Raw genomic sequence first — 26,573 nt, 5'->3', positions numbered from 1 at the left:
GACTACTTTATTCTGAACGCCAAGCTATTTAACTGTCTGGTTCAGTCTCCCATGCAGGGCTTTGTCAAAGGCTTTGCTGATGTCCATGTAGACAATGTTCCTTTTCTTCATCAACCTTCTTAGTAAGCTCTTCAGTATCCTCTATAAGATTGATCTGACACGACCTGCCATGTACAAAGCCATGTTGACTATCATTAATCATGCCTTGTCTATTCAAATACTTATAGAGGATCTTCCATTAATTTACTCATGGTAGACATCAATCTCATCAGCCTTTGATTTTTTTGTTTTATTCTTATAGCCTTTCTCAAACAATGGAACAGTATTTGTCTTTCTCCAGTCCTTTAATACCTCACCCATGGCTAAGAACATTTTAATAACTCTGTCAGGGCCCCTGAAATTTCAGCATCAGCCTCCCACAAGGTCCAAGGACACACATTGTGATGCCCTGGGGAAAGAGCTCCAAAATTCACATGATGTTACATATAATTCCCATTGCAGAGAAGGAAACCAGGAAGTATGCCCTGAGCACTGAGTCAGGAATCCCATCTACTCCTCCACTAGAAGAACCTAGGACGACGTAATTGGGAGAGTACCAATGGGAGTGAGGATCTCAGAAGAAATTTCAATGGCATACACACACACAAACTGTTAATCTCAAGAACTGGTATGTTGTCGACAAACCACACACACTCTAGCCTTTCCTGCATCTGTATGCATCCTCACCCAAGTAATAATATTCTAACCCATCACAAATTTTCCTCTCTAGCAGAGGTTAAGGTAAATAATGAAAAACTTTTTTTTTTGTCTCTCGTGATGGTTATGCAAATTAATAGGCAAAGAACTGGCCATGGTAGAGCAGCCCATTCTTCCATTAATAGACTGAAGGCCCACCATATCCCAAATCAGGTCAAAGCCAGTTGTGATCCATAATCTGTAAGTACGTTATTGATAATATACTGCATCCCAATGATTACTGCGTTTTCTTTGATTACTCTAAACTAACATTGCTTTTGTGTGCAATTATCTTCTAGTTTGTCTTTGTGGTGTCTCAGGATTCAAAGTACATTTATTATCAAAGTCTGTATGCAGTATGCAACCCTGAGATTCATCTTCCCACAGACAGCCAGGAAACAAACAAATGTCGTGGAACCATTTCAAAGAAAAAACATCAAACTCCCAATGCGCAAAAAAAAAACAAATCACACGAACGGCAGAAAAACGAGTGATAAAGGCAGCATATAAAACACCAAACCATCAACGTAATTGAAAGGATCCAGGGATATTTAGCCCTGCTCAGTCCAACTCAGCTGAAGTGGTGGAGACAAGAGGAGGATTAGCAGAGGGCACAAAAGGGAAAGGAGGAGGGAGTGATGGTAATGAGGATGACAGATAAGAGCAAAGTACACCATTGCATCTGACGTCCGATAGCACCTCCGAAGACTCTGGCACCAGAAGGCATGAACAGGTAAGGTTACATTGATGCATGTTACATCGAAATACACTGGGCAAAAGTGGGATTTAGTACACGGTGAAGTATGGGTAATCTGTGTCAGATATACTGGGGCTGGCAGGGGCAGGACTCCAAATATCAGTACTGCCTGAAGAACTCTTAAGAAGATCACTACCATTAGACTGCCATGGCAAAGCTGATAGAGTTGCCCAATGAAATGATCAGTTGGCTGTTGGGCATTCCTCATTCTATGCAAGCGATGATAAGGAACATGGTGGAATCCATCTCTAAACTCTCCCATAAGATTATGCAAAGCCAGGACACCATGATTTACATTCTGGTTCTCTGTTGAAGGTAAGTGGCAAATCTATCACACAACGTCAAATGACAGAGTTGAAGGATGCTGAGAGTCTTTTCTACAGTCTTGTGTTGATCCAGTTAGTGGTCTGGTTTCTGCCTCATAGGAGCAACCTGAAGCTCTGAGGGTGAAGGCTGATATTCTCGTTGAATAGTGAGATGCCATTCATGACCTGCTGACCACAAGCATACTGCTCTCAAGCAGGTCTTTACTTTCCAGGTTCAAAGGGATGATGCCTGGGACCAGTTAGCACTTCTGCACTGAGAATGGCTCCATGTCATTAGCTTGCTCTCCTGCATAAGAAATAGCATACAATGCATAAGCAGATCACTCTCCTGCAGGTACATTGGAAAGGAAGTTGGGATGTCTCTCTCCTGCAAAAGAGTAGCAGCATGCCCTCCCTTTCCACATACATAACCATCATGGGTCCCGATCAGTTTGCCCCGAGGGGAACTGTGGAGAGAAGCCGGACCTAGTGCCTGTGATTCAGGATTGGTCAGGATGAGTTTGGTCATTTGATGCCCCATACAAGCCATCCGTCACCACGTATTCATTTGCCAGGAGCCACAGTCTGAAACCTGTTCATTCAGGTCATGATCACCTCACATGTCTTCATGGATAACTCTACAGACTCAAAATGAATTGAATCAGCCTGCCAGTAGCCAAACAGCAGACAGTATAACACAGCACCAAGCTTTTAAAGCTCACATAAGGTCGTGAAGCCAGAAAGACATTCGGATAATAAGGTTCATGCCTGGAAGTTATGATTTCTGAAATACATGACATTTTGCTATTTACAAGAACATTCTGTATACAATGGGATTACTCAAATCTGTCCCCATTGAGGGTTATCTTTCATTGTGCAGACCCTGCTATGCCTCAGCAAGACATGTCACTATTGGAGATCTACCAGCAGCATCGTCAGAGAGGCATCCACTGAATGAGTATGCAAGCATCTAAGTGTTCATTTGCAGTCACTTCCTTTTAGTTTTTGGCATTTTCAGTAAGCTTTGGAAGCAATCAGAGCAGCCCAAATCTGCTCACTCAGGTCTCTCAAGATCAACAGAGAATCCCTTTGTATGCTGCTAACTGCGATGCCTTGAACTCGGACAGATTTCTAATAGTAAAGGTTGCATCTTTAAGCTTCACCTTACATTGACAAGGAAAGAAATGAGAATTGTATGAATAAGGGAGTCATTAGCTGCGTGTTTGAAGCTGGGAAAATGACCATGGAAGTGCTAATCTCAATTCCCTGGTGCAAATTTATCAAGAATTTTTTTGCCAGAGTGATTTGTACCAGATTACATCAATTATTGAACCAATTGTGGATAAACGATAGGTGATAATCAACCCCACTGCTATGCCCATGTTCTTGCCATGCATTTAAATCTCTTCAGCCCAGATCAATTAAAATAGTGGAACAAAGCCAAACCAGTTTAGTAATTGGAAATCTGAATCAGAACAGAATGGTGGAAAGCTCAGTAGTTCAACCAAAGTGCACGGACGCGTAATCAGAAGTAATATTTCAAGTCCATGAACTCAATGATGAAATACTAACTTCATTTCATTTACTTGCAAAAAAATGTTTCTCTATTCTCAGACGCTGCCTGACTTGCTGAGAATTTGCATTATTCTGTGCTTCATTTTATCAATTAAATGGTGGATTGGCATTTCATCAGGTATTGTTGAAGTTTTATACAATTATGAATATGCTTTTCTTCCTTTCTCCCCCCATGTTTTCCTACCCCCATATGCTTCAGCAACTAATTTTAAACTAAATCACCTTATACTATGCATGATCATGTTAAGCAGGAGGGCATTTTGCTGTACAGTACAACACTACTATTTTCTGACTCTGACTCTTAGAGTTACAGGGACGTATAACATTACATCACTAAAACAGGCCCTTCAGTCCATCTAGTCCATGCCGAACTATTATTCTGCCTAGTCCTGCCAACCTGCATCCAGACCATAGCCCTCCATACTCCTCCAATCCTCGTATCTATCCAAACTTCTCTTAAATGTTGAAATCGGCTTCAGAGCTTTGGCTGCTCCAGGTTTCACGTCTGCGGGCTCTGTGACATTTTGCTTCGCTGTGTGATGAACCGAGGCTAAGGTTGCGGACCTGCTCCGGCTGCTCAGGGCTTCCTGCCTATAGACTCACTTTTCTTCCGCATGTAGTTTGCTTGCTTTTATTGTTTGCACGATTTGCTTTCTTCTCTCTCTGTACATCGGGATTTTTGTTTTAATAGGTTCTTTTGGATTCCTTGTTTTGTGGCTACCTCTAAGGAGATAAATCTCAAGGTTGTATAATGTATCCATACTTTGATAACAAATATACTTTGAACTTTAAAATCAAACCGGTATCCAACATTTCATGCAAAAAGATTCATGTCCCTTTCTATCATCCTGTTTATGTAACAATATTTAAATTTCAGCAGTTGAGCCTGCCACACAACGAGATCTCACTGCCCTCCTTGTCCTTTGATCAACATACAGAGCATTATGCTGAAGGATGCGCAGGAGGGTTGGGAGCGGTTTTGTTCCAGCAAATCAAAGATTCTAAATGGAATTCATGATACAAGTATATTAACCAAGCTATTAAAGATCTTTTCCTTATTCTTCTAATCTACACCATATAATGTATGTGCTATCATCTTAGAAGCTTGCAGTTCACTATAGTATAACTATGCTTATAAATATTAATGAAAATAATGGCTTAGCGAGTTTCTGTGGAAATGAATCTTGTAGGGCCTTTAGAGATTTGTCTTCTATCTGACCCCAAGTAAATTTTATCCAGCCAACACCAACTGAAATTAACAATGTAGTGGTTATGTACTTTTAGCAGTCTTACAGATAAGTATCAAAATCAATTAAACTAAGCAGTAATCAAGCCATATGGTTATCAACATGGAACAGGTCATAACTTGAGAGTTTAATTCAACCCAGTATTGCAGTGGGCATGAGTCCTAGACTGACTTTTAGAACCTGATATAGGCTTCATGAAAAACTTGATAATTTGGTCAGAGGTCTGAGGATGCTTACTGCTAAGCTTCATGTTAAAACTCTATCCAGCTGGATGAATGTTACTCATATCCAAACAAAAGGATTGTTCCACTGGATATACCAGTAAACATCCATCAATAACTGCATAAGCAATCTGTTTTTGACAGCCTGGACTGGTATATTTTATCAACCAGATCCATTATCCCAAGCTGTCCACTCTTCTGCTTATCAGTTTCTCTGCATTATCAGAGGCCCAATGCTATTAAAAGAAACATTTGTTCACAGCTGTGAAATCGGGATAACATCCATCTTTAAAAAATTGCAAAGCATCGCTTATCTTGTACCTTCATCACTGCTAGAAAGTGAAAATCACTTTTGTGGATGGAGTGACACTTTCAGAGTGAGATGCCAGTCTGGTTCAGAAGACACAAATGCACTATTCCATGAAACAGAAGTCTGACATTATTTTGTTACACCTTGCAAAAGAGATAACTTCAGTGTAATGTTGAGTCTATATTTAAAAATGCATTCAGGATTTTAACTCAAAACATTTTCAACCTATCCTGAGCTTTTTGAGGTACTTTGAAAATACATTGAGCGATTAACATTGGGAGATGTACCTCCAATCACACTTATTCAAAGTTTGAATGCACACACAATGCAGTCTGGCCAAGAGTCTCAAGACACAGTGCTCATCAGTGCTTTCTCAGTTCCATCCTAGAGTCTATCTCTCTATGAGAGATGGACTTATACAGTTTATGATCTGACTATGAGGAAACCATGGGTGATTGTTGCAACAGCTGCATTCTGTTGTATTTCAAGTGAGGAAACCAGTCAGCATCTATAAAAACAAAGATGTTCTTTGGAGAGCGTTTCAAGTAGTTAACAGAGAAGAGAGTAATAGAGGGCATGAGCTGATCATAATACATATGAAGACAAAAAAAATCTTCTTTTCTCCCTTGAACAATAATTGTTCAATAGTAGGGAAGGAGGGAGCTGTTCCAGTGAACCTCATCTGAACCATGCTTGGACCAGGGGTCTGGCAAGTTGTATAAATAGAGCTGTGGAGAGGGCTTTCAACTAAATAGTAGGGTTAGGTCCAATAACCTGGAAGAGTATGGATAAAGTAAAAGGGGAGGAGAGTACAGGAACAGTTACTGAAGTCTCCAGAGTAAGACAAAATGTTTAGAAAGGGATAAGAATTTAATTTCAGGCAACACAGAGAGGATATTGTAAAGAAGGGTGATGAATACAGGCTTGAAGGTGTTATATATTAATGCATGCAGTATACAAAATCAGGTGGGTGGTCTTCCAGCAATGTTTGAAATTGACAAGTATAACATTGTGGGCATCACTGAGTTGTGGTTAAAAAAAGGTCACAGCTGGGAGTTTAAAAACCAAGGATACACACCGTATCAAGAGGTCAGACATACGGACAGAGGGGGTTGGGAAGGACTTAATGATAAAAATGAAATCAAATCCTCAGAAAGAAGTGCTATAGAATCAGAAGGTGTAGAATCCTTGTGGGTAGAGTTAAGAAACTGCAAGGGTAAAAACACCCTGATGGCAGTTAATTACTCTGAACAGAAGCCAGGATGTTACAAATTACAATGGGAAATAGAAAAAGTGTATAAAAAGGGTATTGTTATGATGGTCATGGAAGCCTGTCAAACATTGAAAAGCCTAGATGGAGTGAACGCAGAGAGAATATTTCCATTAGCTGGGGAGTCTAGCCTCAAAATAGGAGGATGTCCATTTAGAACAGAGATGAGGAGGAACGATGTTAGCCAGATGGCAGTGGATATGTGGAATTCATTGCCAGAGATGGTTGTGGAGGCCAAGTCACTGGGTATATTTAAAACAGAGGTTGATAGGTTCTTGATTTGAAAGTGTGTCAAAGATATGGGGAGAAGGCAGGAGAATGGGGCTGAGAGGGAAATTATATCAGCCATGATCGTATGGTGGAACTGACTCAATGCACCAAATGTCCTAATTCTGCTCCCATGTCTTATGGTCAATGCTTCTGAAATGCTGAGTATGTCACAGCAGGTGGTAACATCTACAGCCTTCTAGAAGGTAATGTTATTTTCTTGATGTGGGGCTTTTGCCTAACCAGCATAGCCCAACATGATCAAGTATTCCCAGAGAAAGAAGCTACAGGCCATTCCTGGGTCAAAAACAATTTTTCTAATATGTTAGAAAATACACAAAATTAACTTAATATGGCAATCACACCTTAATAATGTCACAATGACCGGCATATCAAAGCACATTAAGCTTATAAAAAAACAATTACTTAGAGAGAGGGAACTGGTTCTGCAGTTTGTAAGAATGAATGTACATATGTACAGTACTTCAGACATTTGAATTTAATAATACTATGCAAGCTTGATCAAACGTAGGAGCCGCTGTAATTTGGGTGTTCATGAACCGACTGCAGCTTGTATGTAGACTTCACCTCCCTCAGAATGCATACCCTTCTTTGAATCTGTAAAACCACGACAATGACTGCTATCAAAATACTTATTTTTAAAAGTTTGTAGATTTTTCTGCAACTTAACAGAATTTATAATTTGATGTTTCTTTTTTAATGATGTTGTTGCTTTGTTTTATTCAGCAATTAATATTAATTTTCCTTGAATCGTTCTTATATGCCTCTGTGCTAGCAACACTGGATTCTATTTGTCAGATATGTAATGATAATAACAAAAGAATATTAAATACACAAAACAGAACTTCAGAATTGAGAGAATACTCCCTTGACTTTACTTCATCAAAATTGATATTAACCTTGTGAGGTGACCATACTCTACATGCTGAAGATTAGTGTCATGATAAAAATAGCTAAATTTAATCAAGACTGGCAATGAGAGTAAGTATGGTCATCAGTCAGTTGTGCTTGCAATAGGTGCTAGGTGAAGGCTAACGAATGAATGGCAAATCTCTCAAATGGTATAAGTCTGCCCAGTCGGTGATGCTTGTTGCAAACATTTTTGTTTCTTGGCCCTAGTGGTTACTATTGCCTGACTTATTGAAGCAATGTATTAAAGATTTGACCTTCCTCCACGTGATGGACAGCTTTTGAATTAGACCATAAGACCATAGATAGATAGATAGATAGATAGATACTTTATTCATCCCCATGGGGAAATTCAACTTTTTTTTCCTTTTTTTTTATAAGACATAGGAGTAGAATGAAGCCATTTGGCCCATCAAGCTTCGAAAATATAAACACACTGGGCCCACTAACACCAAGACGACCAACTCTCCAGCACAGAGTTTAAGTGCTGACCGTGATCGTGCAAGTACTCTACCCTGCACAAACTCAGGCGAAATGGACATGGAAGACCTAAAGACTCAGCTCCTCTCGGAGCTAAAAACGGACATCTCTGCAGTGATAAGAGCAAGAGCGGAAAAACGTCCTCGCCAAAGATTTCAACTACATGAAAAATTAGCTGAAAAACACCCTCACCAAAGATATCAACCACCTAAAAAATGAGTTGCGGGTAGTAAGAACCGAGTTAGCAAACATCGTGGCACGGACCCAAGTTGAGATTGACCCAGTAAAGGCTAATGTTAAAGGTGGCATATCATCGAGGTCAGATAAAATGGTATTGCTTCAAGCCATCGTAAATGCCCTGAAGTCAGAGCTGAAGGACTTAAGTGCTAAATGTGAAGATACAGAGGGAAGAATGCGGAGGTGTAATATCTGTATTTTGGGGGTTGCTGAGGGACCTGGGTCAAATTCCGTGGAGTCCATTTCTAAATTACTGTCAGAGGTGCTTAAACTGGACAGAGTCATTCTTATTGAGTGCTCGCATCGGAGTCTCATATCAAAAAAATCCAGCAGTAAACCGCATGCAGTTGTAGTTAAACCACACTATTAACAGGACTGTGTCGAGGTTTTACATCAAACTCGAAACCAGGCTCCACTTAACTACAACCACAAAACACCCATTGCTATATTTCCGGACTACACCTCAAGGGTCGCTAAAGCTCGAGCTGTGTTCACGGACGTCAGGAAACTGCTGCGTGACCAGCCGGATATCTGATATGGTAAACTGTTCCCTGATCAACTCCGCATTACACACAACAGGACGGAGGAAAGAATTTCTGGATCCAGAGAAAGCCATGGCCTAAGTAACAGAGCGTATCGTCACTGCAGCAAAACACAGAACATGATCATGGATCAGTAATGCATTTTTCATATGTGGGACTCCGATGGGCTATTCAAAAACAGTTGAAGAATCGATAGTTCCCTGCAGTGCTCAGAAAAAGTATTACGATTATCCTAGACTTTTGTCGTGGAGATATGTTTTCTCTGTGGTCACTGTCATGGAGATGTTAAAGTTTTTTTTTGGGGGGGGAATCTTTTCAAGATTAGGTTTAATTTTGAATCCTTCAATATGCTTAAACCAAACTGGATTCATATCTCGTTAATTAACAAAATCATAATACCAGCTGTAAGTGTGTATATATATACTATGTTAAAATCCCAAACAACGTTGATATTTATAATGCAAACGCAAGGAAATCTGCAGATGCTGGAAATTCAAGCAACACACACAAAATGCTGGTGGAACGCAGCAGGCCAGGCAGCATCTATAGGAAGAAGCACAGCCAACGTTTTGGGCTGGGACCCTTCGTCAGGACTAACTGAAAGAAAAGATAGTAAGAGATTTGAAAGTAGGAGGGGGAGGGGGAAATCCAAAATGATAGGAGAAGACAGGAAGGGGAGGGGTGAAGCTAAGAGCTGGAAAGGTGATTGACAAAAGGGATACAGAGCTGGAGAAGGGAAGGGATCATGGGACAGGAGGCCCAGGTAGAAAGAAAGGGGGAGGGGAGCACCAGAGGGAGATGGAGAACAGGCAAGCAGTGATTGTGAGAGGAGCAGAGAGAGAAAAAAAGGGAGTGGGGGCGGGGGAGGGAGGAAAGAAATAAATAAATAAGGGAAGGGGTAAGAAGGGGAGGAGGGGCATTAACGGAAGTTAGAGAAATCAATGTTCATGCCATCAGGTTGGAGGCTACCCAAAAGGAATATAAGGTGTTGTTCCTCCAACCTGAGTATGGCTTTATCTTGACAGTAGAGGAGGCCATGGATAGACATATCAGAATGGGAATAGGACGTGGAATTAAAATGTCTGGCCACTGGGAGATCCTGCTTTCTCTGGCGGACCGAGCGTAGGTGTTCAGCGAAATGATCTCCCAGTCTGAGTCGGGTCTCACCAATATATAAAAAGCTGCACTGGGAGCACCAGACACAGTATACCATACCAGCCGACTCACAGGTGAAGTGTCACCTCACCTGGAAGGACTGGCTGGGGCCCTGAATGGTGGTGAGGGCGGAAGTGTATGGGCAGGTGTAGCACTTGTTCTGCTTACAAGGTCCATGTTCCAGTCACTGTTGGGAGGAAACTGCCAACAGATTCCTTTTACCCTTGCAGTTTCTTAACTCAACCCACAAGGATTCAACATCTTCCAGTTCTACCTCACATCTTTCTACTGAGTTGATGCCATTCTTTACCAGCAGAGCCACACTACCCCTCTGCCTTCCTTCTTATCTCTCTGATACAACATGCAACCTTGGATGTTCAACTCCCAACTACAACCATCCTTCAGCCATGATTCAGTGATGGCCACAACATCATATCCGACAACCTTATTTCTTATACTCCGTGCAATGAGATATAACACTTTGAGTGCTACATTTGTTACCCTTTTTTGATTCTGCAACCTTAATGAACTGATACTCACCCTGCTGGCCTATCATCTGCCTGCCCTTCCTGACAGTCTCACTACATGCTATCTTTGCTTTTTCACCATCTGTCCTATCCTGAACCCCTTTTCTCCCGTTCCGTCACTTCTGATAAGGTCATACCTTCCCCCAGAAGAGATCCCAGTGATTCAAGAACCTGAAGCCCTGTCCCCTGCACCGGCTTCTTAGCCACACATTAACTTGCCAGATCATCCTGTTTCTACCCTCATTGGAGCTTGGCATAGGCAGCAATCTAGAAAATACTAACCCAGAGGCCCTGCTTCTCAGCTTTCCACCTAGCTCACTAAATTCTCTCTTCAGAACCTCTTTGCTTTTCCTTCCTATGTCATTGGTACCAATTGGCTATAGAATATAGCTTTCCGAGAAAATTCTCATACACATATTCCACGCCTCCCAACCAGTTAAGCCTATAAGTATTTTCCATGGCTAGAATAGACCATAGTATGTCATTCACAAGGATCTTACTGTTGGAGAACCTTTGTTACTAAATGACCCCTAAGGCATTAAAGGTGACGCTCTTCAATATGTATTCCAGTTTGGTGTACGTGACCCAACAATTATTTTAAAAATGACACCAGTATTAAATTGAAAGACAATGATAATTTTGTGTTTAAGGTTAGCTGGTTATTGTTCCAGAGACTTAAAATATGTTTTCTGGCATGAACCATAGTAACATTTCAAGACTTCATCATGGAGTAAAAGTTTAGGTAGTTGCCAAACTTGGAGGGGGAGAAACATTGAATAGTGTTAATGGAGGAAATGATTTTGAAATTGGAATTGGTTTATTATTGTCATATATACTGAGATAGAGTGAAAAGCTTGTTTGGCACACTGCTCATACAGATTAAATCATTACATAATTCACAGAGGCAGACAAGATAAACCATTAACAGCATGCAGAATGAAATGTAACAGCTACAGAGAAAGTGTAGTGCAGGTAAACAATAAGTGCAAGTTCAGGTGGCGTAGTGGCTAGCACAATACTTTACAGTGCAGGTGACCCAGGTTCATTTCCCGCCGCTGCCCGTAAGGAGTTTATACATTCTCGCCAAACCGCTTGGTATTCCTCCAGGTGCTCTGGTTTCCTCCCACAGTCCAAAGACATACAGCAAGGAGGTTAATTGGTCATTGTAAATGGTCCCATGATTAGGCCAGGATTAAATGAAGGGTTGCTGGGCAGCATGGCTTGAAGGGCCTATTTCATATCTATTTATAAATAATTTATAAAGGGTCTATTTATAAATATATAATGAGGTAGATTGTAAGGTCAAGATTACATCTTATCTTATCGTAGTAGGAAACTATTCAATAGTCTTAAAACAGCTGTATAGAAACCGTCTTTAAACCCAATAGTATGTGCTTTCAGGATGTTATATTTCTGTCCAGTGATGAAAGAAGTAAGAATGTCTGGGAAAGGGGGGTGTTGATTAAACTGGCTGCTTTACTGAGGCAGCAAGAAGTATAGACAGAGACAATGAAGGGGAGTATTATCCTCTACTGTCAAGATGAATCCACACCCAGGTTGGAGGAACAACACCTTATATACCGGCTGGGTAGCCTCCAACCTGATGGCATGAACATTGACTTCTCTAACTTCCGTTAATGCCCCTCCTCCCCTTCTTACCCCATCCCTGACATATTTAGTTGCTTGTTTTTTTTCTCTCTCTCTCCCTGCCGATCACTCTGCCTGTTCTCCATCTCCCACTACTTTCAAATCTCTTAGTATCTCTCCTTTCATTTAGTCCTGACGAAGGGTCTTGGCCCGAAACATCGACAGTGCTTCTTCCTGTAGATGCTGCCTGGCCTGCTGTGTTCCACCAGCATTTTGTGTTTGTTGTTTGAATTTCCAGCATCTGCAGATTTCCTCATGTTTGCTCAATGAAGTGGAGGCTGGTTTCTCTGATGTGCTGAGTTGTGTCTACAACCCCCTACAATTTCTTGTGTTCATACCAAGAAGTTGCCATACTAAGCCTATATGCATGTGGATATGCACCGTACTAAGCAGCCTCAAATTGGTAAGGGATATTAAATATTGACTAGAATAAGAAAAATGTTAAGGGCTAGGAGGAAAATGAGCTTCTGAAATTCATCTGCATTGACTTTCTGGATCAATACATTTCAATCCCAATGAGGAATGTCAAAGGTTGGTAATGCTGGGAAATGGTCCAGGCCAAGTAGACTTCGTGTCAGAGGGAATATCTGTAGAATAATAATCATACTATTGTAAGATTTAGAAAAGCTATTGTAAAAAGACCACTGCAAAGTAACATTAGGCAGTGGAAGGAGGCTGATTTCAGAGGCATGAAAATATGTTTGGCCTGTTAAATTGGATTCAAAGGTTGGCATGCAGCACTAATGGCTATCGGGAGACTTTTAAGGTGGAGATGCTCCAACTACAATCAGCATACATTCCCATGAAGCAAAAAGGGAGAGAAATTAAATCCAGATCTCCCTGGTTGACTGATAATACGGAGATAAATAGAGCAGGTAAAAGAGCCAATGACAGATGCCAAGTTACTAAAATAAACTAGAATAGCTTGATAATAGAAAATTCAGAGGAAAGTGTAAATGAATAAAATAAAACAAAATAAGCAAGGATACAGTATGAGAAAAGATTAGTAACAAATGTAAAAGAGATTTAAAAAATATTTTAAAGGCTTGTGATCAAGAAAAGGGCTTTATGCGAAGGTGTCTGCTTAACCAGAGGAAAACAAAAAAGGACATCTCATGGAGCAAAGGGCATGGTTAAAGTAACAAAAAAATATTTTTTTTAATTATAACAACTTGAAAGAAAATGTTGCTGGAGTCTCAGCAGAGAAAGATTCTGGATTTGCTGAAGATTAATGAATGCAAGGTAACAGAAAGGCAACAATTCAAGTGGTCCAGAAGGGATCCATCCTACGTTGTTTAGGGAAATAAAAGAGGAAATTGCAGAGATCCTGATCCTAATCTTCCAAATATCCAAAGATTAAGGATGAGACCTTAGGGAAAGAAGATGCAGATAAATTTGTTGAATGGGCCGAAATCGCCAGAAATGCAAAGTGTTACAATTTGTTTGAATGAATGGGCAGTAGGCAATATCATCCAGTGAAGGCTAAAATAAGTGCAAAACCAGAGAGATCAGGGAGGGAATAGTGTATGGAAAAATCAGTTTCAAAATAACACTGACAGGTCGTCTTTTTGCAGTGCACAGTAGGGATTACATTTCCTTGACAGAAGCACATTTTCTCATAGTTTGGAACTTGGGAAGTAGCCTTTTTTTAAGAGCTACGTTGCACTATAGACTACATTCTTTCAGTTAAAGGAGGCAAACTGCCAAGAAAGCTTGATACAAGTCAGTAGCGGGGGCTGTTGGTCTCTGCAGATGTTTTACATTTGTAACTGAACTATGAGGAACAGAGGAATAGAATCATTTTAGGAGGATTTGAGGAAAGCATTCTGGGAATGAAATTTGGCCTGTTTGTAATTAATGAGTAAAAAGAAATGAACAAATTAAGCATTCCTTATTTACAGCTCCCTTTCACTGCAATCCTCTGTTGCTATCAAAGCACCTTCAATGGATCTGAAATTCAGTCTGTATAAGTGCTCAGAATGGATTACATAGACCAAGCTCTTTAAAGGTCCCCCAACACACTATCTTCATCATATTTTCTTACGTGTTTTGACATTAACCTGGAGCTACTTATTTTGAGGGAAAAAAGAACATATGCAGAAAATTATTATTGCTGAAAAAGATACTTCCATTTCTCCATGAGCTTCAGTGATCTGCTGTTGCTTTAGAATTGCTTGATTGGGGTCCTGAGTCAAGAATGTAGTGGTTACTAGAACAATACTGAACTTGCAGGAGACATTGTGATAATTTCCTCTTGTTTTTTTTTCCAGTGAACCTTTAATGAAAATTTAACAGGAGTAACATGTACAGAAGGTTTCTATCAAAGACCTGGCAGAGACCTAAAGGAAATGCATTGCTATAGCTTAAGCTTCACATACAGTAGCTGAATTGGTTAATTAAAAAGTATGAAAAATTCATGATAGCTACTTGGGTCACTGGAACTGGCTTGTATTATAATTGGATTTAGATCACTGAAATTGAATGGCATTGAGAAGTTTGTCATATGTGACTTTCAAAACCATACACCTCATTCCTGTGAAAACCTAGTTAACCTGTAAAGGTTGCTGCTTGAACTTCTAGCTTAGCCGGATCACAGAAGAAAAAAATGATAAATTGAAGTCTTCCTAAATAAATGACCTCCCAGGTGGTGTGCAGCTGCTTCTGTACTTTGGAATAGACTTCATATTAGGTAGCCTGGAAACACAATGAACAGAAAATCATTAAGTCAGAACAACAAAAAAAAATGCTGTACTCCTGTGATGATGCCACCAAGTCATTAGTCAGGAATTAACAACCCTCCATTGTGAACACTGGAAGAACATAGGCTTTTAATAGATTAAAATTAGCTGTACCTTAAAGGAGACTCATTTGGTTTTGTTGGTATATCCTTAAAGGGGGAATAGGCAGTTATCCATACAGATGTTTGCTTTATATATGACATAAACACTAGCTAGGTCAAAAAATCTATTGAAAACTTGTGGAGTGTCAGCACCTACAATGTGTATCAGTGGTTGGCAGCACTCAAGGAATAGAATGGCCCACATTACATTCAATCTAGTTATTCCCTTAAGACCATACAACATTCCCTCACTGCAAAATTTAAATATGTGCTCCAGTCATTTAATCTGCATTGTTCTTCATTTGACAACCAATCCAAACACCTTAATAATTTTATAACAAGCAATCAAATCCCTCATAGGAAAGTTACTGGGTGACAGGAGAGTTTCTGTGCTAATGACTTAACAACCAGAACTGGGATTGTCAGCAGCACAATAGGCCTGACATATCAAATTTCCAAAAAGGCTTTGGGAGGGGCTAGAAATCTCTAGGGCCCCACTGCTCCTTAAATAAGTGCCTGCTATGTTTACTACATATGTGATGAAGATGGGGATGACCAAATGTGCTCTGTTCAGAGCTTTAAGCTGTAGAATGACCTGACTCTCCCAACCTAATGCTGTCCATTTTCCAGGTCCCTCATAATACCTATCTGCTTCTTGGGGTTCTACTCGTGTCAGTCTGGATTAGGGACATAGACACCAGCAGACACCAGCTTGCCATTGGCACAGTGATCAGAATTCTGTGATGGATATTAACTGCCCAGGGCCTGTGAGACCTTTTTGCTAAACTCAGCTTTCTAACGCAGCAGCTGACTCTGTTGTTTTTGAGTAAGTTAAGCTCCCAACAAATATTCCTTGCTCAGCTTCTTGTTATAAACAAGAACCAGTCTTCAATTCTTAATGTAAATTGCAGCAATAATCAGTCTGACTTTAAAAAGAGAGCATTACAAGCAAACAGAACTGTCCATTGAGCTCAGGCTGCTGGCCCACAGCACAGAGCTGGTGTGGTGAACTACATATACCTGTTTGGACACGCCCCCCCCCCCCCCGCTGACTGCTCCTGTGGCTCCTCCCACTGACAGTGGCTCCTCCCACAGACCCCAGTATAAAGGCGATTGGGGACTCTGCCCTGGCCTCAGTCTCCAGCATGCAGTGTGGTGGTCAATTGCTGCTTGTTCTTTCTTCCAGCCAATAAAAGCCTATATCTCACCTCACGCCTCCAAGAGTTATTGATGGTGCATCAGCTGGTTGCTCAAGAGATGCAGTGTAAGACAATGAGGTTATGTTAACTGGGCCTGCATCAAACCAGACAACACTGGTTAAGTTATTTAGTTAGCAAACCAGACTAATACTATCACTTAGCATATCACATAGCTGATCTATCAATAGTTGGGAGATTTGTTTATTCAGAGAGTCAGCCCTCACAGTAGTAATTTTGGATGTCTGGGTACTCTATCCCTAGAAGCTTTTAGACCATGTGAGTGAATTGCTTAAAAATGTATCTAAAAATATCGCTTTCATGTGAAGTCACCAAATAATCTATAAAAAGCAGTGCAGCAGTCAGATATCTTATGAATGGTAAGAAAAATAACAAAATGATGTGATGACTAGAATCAATTCCTCTGTCTTTGATTTATATGATTGACAACTTGTTCATTTGCAACTCGTTTTTATGTCTATTTAGCTTATACGAATTGCACTTTAGTTTTGGAAATCATTTGTAAACTGGTGTCACGGGTAGATAAGGTTGTAAAGAAAACTTCTGGCACATTGGCCTTCATAAATTAAATCACTGAGATGGGATGTCATGTTAAAAATTGTATAAGACATTGGTGAGGACTAATTTGGAGTGTGGTGTGCAGTTTTGGTCACCACCCTACAGGAAAGATGTACTTAAATAAGGTTGAATAGGTAAGGTTAAAAGATACAGAGAAAATTTACAGGGATGTTGCTGGGAATGGAAGGCCTGAGTTATAAGGAAAGATTGAATAGGTTACGACTTTATTACTTCAATGTAGAAGATTGAGGGAATATTTGATAGGGGTATGCAAAATTATGAGGATTATAGATAGGGTAAATGCAAGCTGGCTTTTCCCTCTGAGGTTGGGTGGAACTGAAATGAGAGGTCATGGGTTAAGGATGAAAGGTGAAAAGTTTAAGTTTAACATGAGGGTGGTGAGAGTGTGGAACAAGATGCCAGTGCAAGTTGTGCATGCAACTCAATTTCAACATTTACAAGAAGTTTGGATAGGTACCTGGAAGGCAGGTCAATGGGAGTAGGTATGGTACAGATGGGCTGAAGGGCATGTTGTTGCTTTATAATTTTCTATGACTATGACTCTCATTTGGAAATCTTTTATAAGATAGAAATCATCTGTGAGCTTTAAATGTTTTAGGAATTTAATTTAAATTTGAATGTGTGTTCACTAAAAATAAATGTACTGTGTTTAAACTACTTCACTAGCTGGAAGTATCTCCTGATTCAGCAATAAACTACAGAGTGGCAGGGATGTGTTAGGGATGCAATTCCAGTAGATTTAGCTCTGTCAATGCACAACACTGGAATATATTGAGGAAGCATACTGATATGTACAGGTCTCTGTCCATAAATAACTACAATTCCAACACTTTTTCTTTCAAAGCATAATGAACTGTAAGAGTCTTGGAATTACTATTGTCTCCCATACTGTATGATTCACAGAGACAGGATTGAATATAAGAGTAGGAAAGTATACTAGTTATTATATGAATAGTTGCTATTAACGAATTCCTCTCTCACTGGAGTGAGATTTACTTGCCTCCAGAAGAAAGTATAATCACTTGCTTTATGTTTGAAAATCAATTTAGTGGATTTTTTTTTCCGACCATTGCCTTTAAAGTTTGCCTCCAAAGGCAATCTTTGAGGATAGAAGTATTTTCAGAAACTGGTCAAGTAATTGACAGATCCCGCATTTGATTTTTCTGTTTCACTCCTTTAAGTTACATCATACAATGTCCACAGCGTTTGGCTAATTGAAAAGGCTGCGTCTGGACTCTTATACAGTGGGGTTTCTGTAACATAGCCACAATAAGCCACATTCACACTTCTTAACAATACTGGGCTGTATGGGGTGGCCACAAATTTTTACCACATGTTTATCCAAGTCCTCAAAATTCTCAAACTATCACAATTTGTCTGGGGCTTTCCCTAAACTTTTTATAAGTGTTATCTGCATTGAAGTAACTATTCCGATAGCCTTAACTTCATCTCAGTAGCTGAGATTGTTTATTGGAAGATTTTTAGAAGTAATTCAGATTTTTACCTGAGCACCTATATTGGTTTGCTGCTTTATTATTAATATTGTCACAAATAGAGAGGTACATTGAAAAATGCCAAGCGTACTGATCATTTCACTGCAACAGTACATTGTCCACCCTGCAGGAATCAAAATGCAGCACAGTGTTCTAGATATGACCTGACCATTGATCGATATAGTGATATCCCAGCATATATGAAACTACATAGAAGGCAGATTTTTCACTAGGCAATATATGCATTTTGATTGATTTTAATGAGTTAATATTTAACTTGCATAAAATAATTTAAAGCAGTACATTGAGATCTAATTTTATTGGTTTTATATGTGTTCTGCTGAGTCAAATACCTACCTATTTATTTTGCATTGTCTCTGCCAATTTTTTTCTACAGTGCTTTTAAACTTTGTTTCCAGTTTAGTATATTTTGTGAACCCACTGTTCTGTTCATTCAGCTGATGGTTCTTTTATTTATTTTCCTCATCTTTTTTTCTCCTGTGGAGTGCTGAAATTTCCCACAGCAAACAGCTGAACACTTAATCAATATAAGTGTTTATGGGAACTTGAGACCATCTGTGTTACTTGGTTGTGAAGCTCTGGAATTTAAACCAATGGCCATCTGCTTTGGAGGCCTCTGGGGCCTGAACTGAGACCATCTGTTTGGAATATGAGCTTTGTATCAGCCAAGGTCTCAGTGCACCTCCAACCCAAATAGCTTCTAGCTTTACCAATAATGAGAAAATGTGACAGATGTAAAGATATTAAAGGAACCCCAAATGATAAATTAGAGAGGTGTTAATTTAATGATATGCATGTTGGTATTGGTCCCTGGGTAAGTCAACTCATCAGTGCTGTGCATTGGATAGGCATTGCACATGGTTACTTGTTTGATATTAAGAGAGTATAATAATTATACATAAAGTGGTACAAGACCTTTTCCGTTGATATGTACATTCCCTCTGTCAAAACAATATCCACATTTACACTTTAAAATATTGTGTGACACAAGTGCCAGTGCTCACTATAGTCGGTACATCAGCTCCCTGATAGTGTAGAAAAGAATGTCTACGATACAAATATGCAGGTTTTAAAAAACTTGTTCACTATCTTTTTGGTCAATTTGAGGAAATGCCATTGGTTATGTGATCAGATTCTCAATGAGCAATTCCACTGAAGCAGATAAAAACTCTCACGAGGCACGTGAAACACTATATCTAACTTTTGATTTATGCTTCTGGCACAAAGACTCTTGGTTGTATCATTGGAAATAAGATATAATAGTGAATGAACTCATTAAATCTGAAAACTACAACCTATGGGTGCACTTTTAAGGATTCTATAATTCATGTTCTTAGTATGTAATTAATTATTTTTTAAATTTGTAAAGTTGCTTGTCAGTCTTTGTATGTAGCTTTTCATTGATTCTACTTTATTTGTCTGTACTAGGTGAAAGCATGCAAGAAAATGAATCTCTAGGTAACATATTGTGGCATAGACTGTAAGTGCTTTGACTTTGCCAGTGGGAAGGAGGTAAGGGGCTTGAAGGCACTCATTTCATGTTTTAAAAGCAGCTTCTTCCCCTTCACCATTAGACTTCTAATCGGGCCATGAACACATGAACACTCCCTTGTTATTTGTATTTTGTTTTTATTTATTTATTTTTGTGACTTTTACTATTATTTATGTCTCGCATTGTACTGCTGTCACAAAACACCGAATGTCATAACATATGTCAATGATAAAAAACCTGGTTCTGATTCTGATCCTAAAATTAAGAGAGTAGTATGCGAAATGATGAACTAGGATGATTTCTATCTAATAGAACCAATTTTTAACTTGGCTGTCTGTGAGAAGACGAATCTCAGGGTTGTATACTGCATACATACTTTGGTAATAAATGTACTTTGAATCTTTGAATCTCTGAATCTTTGGGCAGCTATCTCTTCTCGTTTCTTGTCCTTTGCAATCTGTGCCAGGGCATGAAGAATCAGTGAACAAGCTATCTCTTGGGTCTATGCCAAGTATAATTTATATCTGATCTCACAGTCCAAAATTAATAGGAGATCCATTCAAAAGCCATCTCAACACATTTCAAATTATAGGCGGAGATTTTAACCAGGCTTGTTTCAAGAAAACAATACCCAATTACCACCAACTTGTATCACTGGAGGTCCCACCATATTAGACCTCTGCTACACTAAGATAAGGAATGACTATACTCCTTGCCTAGACATTTTGGTAAATCGAATCACTTGGGTATCCTTCACCTACCTGCATAAGAGGTACTTACTGGAGGCTGGGGAGCGACTACAGGATTATTTTGAGACAGCGGACTGGGCCATGTTCAAGGACTCATCTAGAGATCTGAATGAATACTTCTTGGTTGTAACTTTATTAAAGCAGCGGCAGATGAGTGTATTCCCACTAAATCATTCAGAGTCTTCCCCAGTCAGAAGCACTGGATGAACCGCAAGATCCAAAACCTGCTGAGGACTAGATCAGAGGCCTTCAAGTCAGGAAGCCAAGAAAGCTACAAAAAGTGCTGGTACGATCTCTGAAAAACCATCTCACAGGCAAACTGGAAATTCCGGACCAAACTTGAATCAATGAGGGATGATCAACAGCTGTGGCAAGGCTTGAATGCAATCACCACCTACAAAGTTAAATCAAGTGACATGGGAGACAGCAGGGCTTCACTTTCAGATGAGCTCTACGCCTTCTATGCTCACTCTGACAGTCAGAACATGGAGAAACCATCACGAAATTCCACATCTCCCAATGGTCCTGTGATTTCAGTCTCTGAAGCTAACGTGTGGGCTGTCTTCAGGTGGGTGAATCCAAGGAAAGCATCTGGATCGGATGGGGTACTGATCATGTAGTAAAGACTTGCGTTGACCAACATGCTGGTGTGTTCACTGAGATGTTCAACCTCTTGCTGTGGCAATCTGACATACCTACTTGCTTCAGGGAGGCTTCAATTATGCCAGTGCCCAAGAAGAGTATGGTAGCCTGCCTTAATAACAATCATCCAGTTGTATTTACATCCACAATGATGAAGTGCTTTGAGTGGTTGATGATGAAACGTATCAGTTCCTGCCTGAGAGGTGACCTGATCCACTCCATTTTACCTACCAGAGGAACAGATCCACAGCAGATGCCAACTCATTGACTATTCACTCAATCCTGGAACATCTGGACAGAAAAGATGCATACATCAGGATGCTCTTTATTGATAACAGCTCAGTATTTAATACCATTACTCCCTCAAAACTAACCAATAAACTCCAACTCCATTTTCTCAATCCCTCCTAGTGCAATTGGATCTTGGATATCCTTACTTGTAGACCCCAGCCATTTCGGGTTGGCAACAAAATCTCCTCCACAATCTCCATCAGCACAGGTGCACCACAGGGATGTATGCTTGGCCCTCTGCTCTACTCGCTTTTTAATTATGACAGTGTGGCTAAGCATAGCTCCAATGCCATTTTCAAGTTTGCTGATGACACCTCTGTTGTTGGTAAAAGCAAAGGTAGTGATGAATCAGCATAAAGGAGGGAGATTGGAAATATGGCTGAGAGGTATCTTAACAACAAGCTGTCACTCAATGTCAGCAAGACCAAGGAAGTAATTATAAACTTCTGGAGGGGGAAACCAGAGGTCCATGAACCAGTCCTTGTCAGAGGATCAGAGGTGGAGAGAGTTAGCAACTTTAATTTCCTGGGTGTTACCATTTCAGAGAACCCATTCTAGACCCAGGACACAAGTGCAATTGTAAAGAAAGTGCACAAGCCCCTCTACTTCCTTAGGATTCAGTATGACATCTAAAACCTTGACAAAATTCCATAGATGTGTAACGGAGAGTCTATTGACTGGCTGTATCACAGCCTGGTTTGAAAATATCAATGCCTTTGAATGCAAAACCCTAAAAAAGGTAGTGTATTTGGCCCAGTACATCATGGGTAAAAACATTCCAACCATTGAGCATATCCACATGGAACACTGTTGTAGGAAAGCACATCCATCACCAGAGATCCCCACCACCCAGGTCATGCTCTCTTCTTGCTGCTGCCATCAGGTAGAAGGTACGAGAGCCTCAGGGCTCACACCACCAGGTTCAAGAACAGTTACTATCTCTCAACCAACAGGCTCTTGAATAAGAGGGAATAACTACACTCATTTGCCCCATCATTGAAATACACCCACAACCAACAATTTCACTTTAAGGACTCTTTATCTCATTATCTCATGTTATCATTATTTATTACTATTTATTTATATATTCATTTGTACAGTCTGTTATCTTTTGTACTGTACTTTGGTTGATCTTTCATTGATCCTGTTATAGTTTCTATTCTATAGATTTGCAGAGTATGCCCACAGGAAAATGAATGCCAGGGGTTTGCATATGGTGACATACATGTACTTCGATAATAACATTTACTTTGAACTTTGACATCTAAGCCAATACTGAGAAGTCCTTATCAGAAATTTAGACAAACTTGAAGATATCCTTCCAGAAGATTAAGGTGTAAATGTTATGAAAAAGCTTCATTTGGTCAGGGAAAAGAAGGTTGGGAGGAGGTTTGATAATCTAGTATAGTAAACTTGATTAATGTCTCCCTATTTATTCATTATTATAATTTGCAATGGAAGCCTAACTTAGGTATAATTTGTTAAGTAGCATGGAATATGAACAGCCACCTAAAGATGATCATCTATGCAATCAGAATCAGGTTTATTATCACTGACACATGCTGTGAAATTATTTGTTTTATGGCAGTCATATAGTGCAAGACTTAAAAATTACTTTTACAATGAAAAAGAAATAAATACATTGTGGAAAAGAGGAATAGCAAAGTATTGCTCATATCTGGTGGCAGAAGGGAAGAAGCTGTTCCTAAAGCACTGACTGGCGGTGGGGTTTTCAGACTCCTGTAATTCCTCCATGATGCTCGAAATGAGAAGGCACGTCTCAGATGGTTAGGGTCCTTAATGATGAGAGCCATCTTCTTAAGATACCACCATTTGAATATGTCCTTGATGGTGGATAGGGTCGTGCCTGTGATACAGCCAGCTGAGTGTACAACCCTCTGCAGTCCCTTTCAACTCTGTGCATTGGAAATCTGTGGTCTTCCCTGAATTCATTTGTTCCATTTCAGAAGAACAACATAGGACTGCTGTTATGTTAATTAAGAAAGCACTGCTGTAGGCAAAACTAAATAATTATACATCAATTCTTCTGAACAAAGGTTTGTTATCCCACCACATCTAGATATAAATGAGGTGGACTAGTTAACAACTAATGTGATTGGGAGGTTCTAAGAACATTTCCATCTTCAATTAAGTTGAAAGACGATTTATTGAAATGTTGGTAGCATTTCTGAGTAGAAGATCATTGAAGACCTAACATTACAGTGCTCAGTCTCAAGATAATTGGATCTATTCCTTATGACGTTAACAAATTAAACACATTAAACACTTGGACTCTATCTATATTAAACACTCTATCATCCTCACTCTAGTACGAAAGATAAGTGCACCAGAATTGGATAATGCTATCACCAAGTTTTAGGATAAGCTAACTGCTGCTGTTTCATCAATGATTATTCTGTCCTCATTAGGTCAAAAGTTGGAACACTTACTGATCGTTGTGTAATTTTCAGTTCTATTCATTACTGATGAAGGAGTTGCCCATACTAACAAAAAGAGACTTGGATAAAGCACCATCGATCTATAGCTTATACTGATACATGATGCTATTCAGAAAGTAAGCTAGAGTAAAATATCTTAGCAAAAGTTTTATAAACTGTAGTTACACTATATTCCCTTAACCTCTATCCTAATGACTTCATAAGAAGCACTCAATGGTTCAGATTTAGCTGGATTTGGAAATAGGTTTATAAAATTCATTTCCTATTGTTAAATATTGGTAAGCTTGGGGCTTTCACATAACAAGAGTTCTGAATTAATTGTGACTATGGAGCTACCTAAGATAATATTCCTATATATTTTATTATTAGTAATTAAGTTCAATCCAGATCATCTCCCATCTCAATAATGTGCATTCACTCTATAAGTAAAGGCAAATGCAGAATAGTCATTTAACAGGAATTCTGTCACTTGAGATTAAATTTGAATCAATGTGCTTATTTTATTGAACTAGAATCTTAAAGAAATTCAAAAAAGAGTTCATATGGTAATCTGCAAATTCTACTGTAGATGCATGTAAGAAAAATATTGATCCTGAAAATCATTTTTCCTTTATCTTAAAGACCAGTTCACACATCCCCTGAGTTGCCAGTGTGGCTCAGCCTGATGTGGAGGTCACAGCTTTTTCTTGTTCAATTCTCAGTTAAAATATTGTTGCAGTCCCCTTAAAGCAAGGTTAGCATTTATGCATGTCAGTCTAGTCAATTGCCAAAATGAACATTATCAAAGTTATTCAGTGGGAACAGAGCAGGAAATGGGGTTTAACTTGAATCGTATGATTGCCACTGCAGGCCAAGCAGCTAACTAATCAATTTCCACCATGCACAGAGCGGTAAATATTCTCTCCTTATTAATTATGCATCTGTGAAGTACTTTGTAAACCTAATACACAATGACCCATATACAATTGTCCAGGACAAGTGAATTGAGTTAGAGAACTTGATTTTCTATTAGTATTATTTCAACAATCTTATCATGTTCAGAATTAGCTCTGGTTCTTCAGCTCAAAACAGTATTTGCAGTTTTTTGATGTGAGGTGGACCCATGGCTGAAGCTATCCTACTGGCAGTTTCTGCATTTTAACATTTCATCATGTTATTTCACAGAGTTTGTACCCTAGCCAGATTTTTCCTGAAAACTATTCATTTGACGGTTTGGAAAGGTTTTACTTAACTGCAAATGTGGCAAAATGTTTAGATACATTGAGCACATGAAATTGGCTTCTTCTTCTGACTCTCATTTACAGACACACTGCTGTACTGTTGACCTATTTAAATTTATATTTCTGCAGATCTGTAGATCATCTCTTTGATGACATCTGTTAATATTTTAACCCTAAGATAATATAATATCAACTGTTTACTAAACTGTTTCTGAATGAAAAGCCTTAGCTGTTTTAGAACTTTCACAATATGAAAAGCAACATAATTATTTATTTATATAGGAATTAACAAAGTGAAAAGTCCCAATCTACTTTAAGAAAGTATTGTAAAGCAAATTAAAACTGACAAAAGCACTGGTCAAAGAGAGATTTTTTAATATTTCTTTTGTTATGTTTTGCAATTTATAAACATAAATGAATTAGAAGGAATACAAAAGATCCGGGAATGCAAGTCTAACTCCATTCATTACTTTGAGCAAGGCACACACTTATCATGTGATAGCATCAGGACACATATGGAATTCACGTATTTTTACATATAACCTACAGTGAATTATTTAAATAAATAAGAATGCTTAATCAGCAATATATGTCTGTTTTTGTATCTCCAATTATTCCTTTCTTGTAGGCCATCTATTCATCCAGCTGGGATTTGGTCTTTGCATCTACTTTTACAAACAGCTTTTTGTCTCCCACTTGAAGTTCACACAATAACCTTAATGCACACAGAGTCGAGTTTGGTTTTTTATACTCACAAAAGCCTAATCCTTGCAACTTTCCTGAAGCTCTCTTCCAGTTTAAAACAAAGACACATTTTGCAAGTAACTGCCGCATTAATAGATCAGAAACTTTCTCAGATATGTTGTTTCCAAAGGCAGTTGTACTTGGACCATTGCTTTCGCAATTCCCCTGTCCAGCATGGTGCTTCCTTGGTCCAATATTCTTTCCATCCAGATGCACAGGTTGGCACCAACACCTCTGCTCTGTTGGGCAACAGTTCATGGAGACAGTTGTGGCATAATTCAGTATCTTTCTCAATTCACTTTCCGTTGACTCTATTACAGGGGATGTTGCATGCAAATTGTGGATGGATCTCCAATCAAGTTGTAGTTGTCTCAGCCAATCACACTCCTACAATGCTGGTCCTCATGTTTTACCACATACAAGCCCAATGTGTCTTGTTGGTTGTTGTATTTCATTGTTATGAATATCATGCTCACAGGAGTTATCTTTTCTCCAATATAAGTTCTTAGTTGGATATCTGCAGGCTTTGGTGCAGTATTTTTGAAATGCCATTGAAACTTGTTTTGTGGAATGTCTGAAACAGCTGAGCCGGTGTTCAAATCTAATTTAATTAATTTGCTGT

This window comes from Hemitrygon akajei, chromosome 13 (assembly GCF_048418815.1).
Source record: "Hemitrygon akajei chromosome 13, sHemAka1.3, whole genome shotgun sequence".
Lineage (NCBI taxonomy): Eukaryota > Metazoa > Chordata > Chondrichthyes > Myliobatiformes > Dasyatidae > Hemitrygon > Hemitrygon akajei.
Note: the sequence above shows the minus strand (reverse complement) of the source record.